The 3,485-nt window shown below is 40.5% G+C and overlaps 1 non-coding gene across 1 annotated transcript; it reads left to right on the top strand.

Moving 5' to 3' along the window:
* Positions 1-1,087: 1,087 nt before the first annotated feature.
* LOC136327737 (U2 spliceosomal RNA) lies at positions 1,088-1,286 on the top strand. The gene has a single exon (XR_010729863.1). It is a non-coding gene; the product is annotated as a U2 spliceosomal RNA (small nuclear RNA).
* The last annotated feature ends 2,199 nt before the right edge of the window (positions 1,287-3,485 follow it).

Genomic DNA, 3,485 nt, shown 5'->3' with positions numbered 1-3,485 from the left:
GAGCCATTTTGCTCAAATTAGGGATGCAAAGCCTGCCTACATTGGCTGCATTCAGGTGGCATCCGGGTGTTTTGAGAATGTGGGGAGCATGGCCTGAGGTTGCCCACGTTGTCCTGGGGTTCCTGTGCAGGTGCAGTGGCTGATGTGTTTGATGTAGTAGTAGATAGTGTCCCTCAATCACTTCTAGCATAGTTAGAAAAAGTGAGGCTACCTTTCAGGGTCTGGAAATTTATAATCTCTGAGGGAGACCAGTACTCAACATGAGGCAAACCCAACCAATGCCCATCACATCTTCTTGTTCTTTTCTTTGGGTCTGTTTGAAAAGTAGGATCAATGAATTGCACATGTAGTAGCTCACTGACTTATTTCTTTTCTCTAATGTATGTTCCTTGGACAGAAGTAACATGTGTGGTAGACAATGATGCTGACCAAAAAATGCCAGGTGCAGAAATTGAGACCAAATCCAGAATAATTGTCTATATCTGTGACGGCAAATGCTGATGCCTCATGATAGAAGGGATTGAATACAATGTGTCAGCACAGGTTGGTCCATCAAGGGAAGTCAACATTATGGGATAACAAATGATTCAGGCTAGTCCCAAATTGGTCTAATTAGCATTGGTGAAGGGAAGTGCATGTCTTCGATCCATTAATGAGTTCCATTCCCACTACCATGGCCACTTTGCTCATGAGCCCATTGAACAATCACTGACTGTGGTCACTGGAGAGAGGTGAACTGATAGCTACAGGATTGGGTGTCTTGTCCACTGGTTTATTCAGCACCTTTCCCGCTGCAGAGTGAGGGTCTTTGGGTGAATATACACGTGGGGCATGTTCCTAGAAGCCTGTCCACAAACCTTCTCAAACCTCCTTGTTTCTAGTTCTCTCATCTTGTTCCTTCCAGGTTCGTGACCAGCCATTCAAACAGCCACACATTGTTTCTCAGTCTTTTGGTTAAGATCTAGTACAGTATTTGTTCTTATCAGTTCAGACATTAGCCACAGCCATACCTTCTCAAACCTCCTTGTTTCTAGTTCTCTCATCTTGTTCCTTCCAGGTTCGTGACCAGCCATTCAAACAGCCACACATTGTTTCTCAGTCTTTTGGTTAAGATCTAGTACAGTATTTGTTCTTATCAGTTCAGACATTAGCCACAGCCCACAGCCCCAGAATCTTATAAGGCTTTACCTTAAGCCATCTTATAAGAATATATATATATTTCCTGAGGTCAAGGATACGCATGTTTTATTTGCCAATGGCTTCTCATAAATAAATGCATGCCTAATTGAATAATAGCTTTTTAAATCTAATACTATACTTAAATTATAGTAATACTATATTATAAACTAATACTATAATTATGTTTCATGATCAATAAAAATTCTTTATGCAATCAGCTTTAATGACTAGGCAAGGTTTCATCCAATGAAGGTAATATTATGTTTTTGTGAACAGGGGTGAGAGAGCCTGTTGGACAATGAGGTGGCCCATGTTACTCTTTATCTCTTCTGAAGCCTTTCTAAGTCTATCTGAAAAAACCTAGTATTCTCTACTTGACTCTTCCTAGAAGTCTATTTAATTGTTTTTATTGATTGATTTTAGAGAGAGAAACACTGATTTGTTGTTTCACTTATTTATGCATTCATTGATTGATTCTTGTATGTGCCTTGACCAGGTATCGAACCTGCAACCTTGGTGTGTCAGGACAATGCTCTAACCAACTGAGCTGTCTGGCCAGGGCAACTCTTGCTATACATCTTGATGGTCCCAGAAACCAAGGTGGTCTGGAGAAGCAAAGGTTAATTACACTCCACATGTCAGGGCCCTGAACACTAATTCTTCTACTGTAGGAGCAGAAATTCAATCAACACTCTTTTTCTGTTTTGCTTAGTTGGTTTTGATACTCACCAGGTCCTGGTGACAAGCAGGGTGCAGATACAAATGCAAGAACAACAATGCGTTGATTTCTAAATGCTTCCTGGGTGTTATCTCATTGAATTTTTACCACAACCCTATGAATTGTTACCACCAAGGTGGAGAGTGGTGAAGAACCAAGGGTTCATGTTGCTGATGGAACTTCAGGTTCTGCACAAAGTGGTCTGACTTTTGGATGGCACAATTCTAGATGTGGTCTCAAGTGATCTCACTCAAATGCAAACTTGGCAAAGAGGGACATGAATAAAGAACATCAAGAAGTGGGGACTATTTTGCTCTTAAAGTGGCAATGAGATGGATACCCCCTCATTGGAAACTAAGCAGCTCCTTGTTTTGCAGAACAAATTGAAAAGCTTTAAATGACTCTATTTTGAGAGACACGCTTCTTAGCAAACTGAAAAGGAGTTCTGCCTGATTCCTTCCTCTGACTCTCAGAGCTCATGTGACCAAGTGTCTTTACTTTAATAGGAGAGGAGACAGTCATCTAATTGACTCCCCAGCTTAGTGGACACTCTACATCCCCTACAAAACACATGCTAACTGATACTCAAGTTGAATGCTGGTAACTGGCTGACCACTGTCTCCTCCACCTCCTGACTTAGCTGTTATGCTTACCTAGTCAGTTGTGTTAACTCCCAAATGGCTTTATACAGGTTGTACTGTTACTGTAATTAATTAATTTAATTTAATATTATGTGAGCCAATTTTTAAGAGAAAGTGAACACCTGCAACATATGAGGCTCTTTTCTTTGTGCTCAAAATAAAATCGGCGAAGAAAACAAAGATCTCTTTTTTCCCTCTAACTTCTATTCTATGCAAAAAGATGTAATTTACCAAATAGAGTTGTATCTATGACACTGCTGAAAAAGAAAAAAAAAAACCCAAAGAAACTAAGTTGACTGTGTCTGTGAGACTCAACAAATGTGAATTGCTCAAAAATTTTGCTTAATTTGGTGTCGCTGAGACAACTGTAAAAAGATTTGAAAAAATATTGCAACAATCTGGAAGGATTCCACGCTCAGAGCACTTCACAAGTGTCTTTGGATTCTTGTTCTACTTTAAAGAAGCCAAAACAGGGAATCTATGGATGTGATTTGTACAAGAAAAACAACGAAGCCATCCAGTCAGCCCACCCACACCCAAGAAAGGCTTTGGGCATTCATCAGAAGATGGGAATGGATTTGTACCTGTTTTAAGTTAAAGTGAAGTGTTTAAGGTAAGTATGTTTCTTTCATTTTTCCTTTTTTAAGATTTTATTTATTCATTTTAGAGATGGGGAGAGAGAGAGGGAGAGAGAGAGAGAGAGAGAGAGAGAGAGAAAGAGAGAGAGAGAGAAGGGAGGGAGGGAGGGAGGGAGGAGCAGGAAGCATCAACTCCCATATGTGCCTTGACCGGGCAAGCCCAGGGTTTCAAACTGGCGACCTCAGAGTTCCAAGTTTATGCTTTGTCCACTGCACCACCATAGGTCAGGGTTTTTTTTTTTTTTTCAAACGGCATTTTTACTGTAAGTGGCCTTTTTGTATTGGCAACTAGCAGCTGGTCCCACCTGG

This window comes from Saccopteryx bilineata, chromosome 2, assembly GCF_036850765.1.
Source record: "Saccopteryx bilineata isolate mSacBil1 chromosome 2, mSacBil1_pri_phased_curated, whole genome shotgun sequence".
Lineage (NCBI taxonomy): Eukaryota > Metazoa > Chordata > Mammalia > Chiroptera > Emballonuridae > Saccopteryx > Saccopteryx bilineata.
Note: the sequence above shows the minus strand (reverse complement) of the source record. Positions and strands in the feature narration are given on the sequence as shown.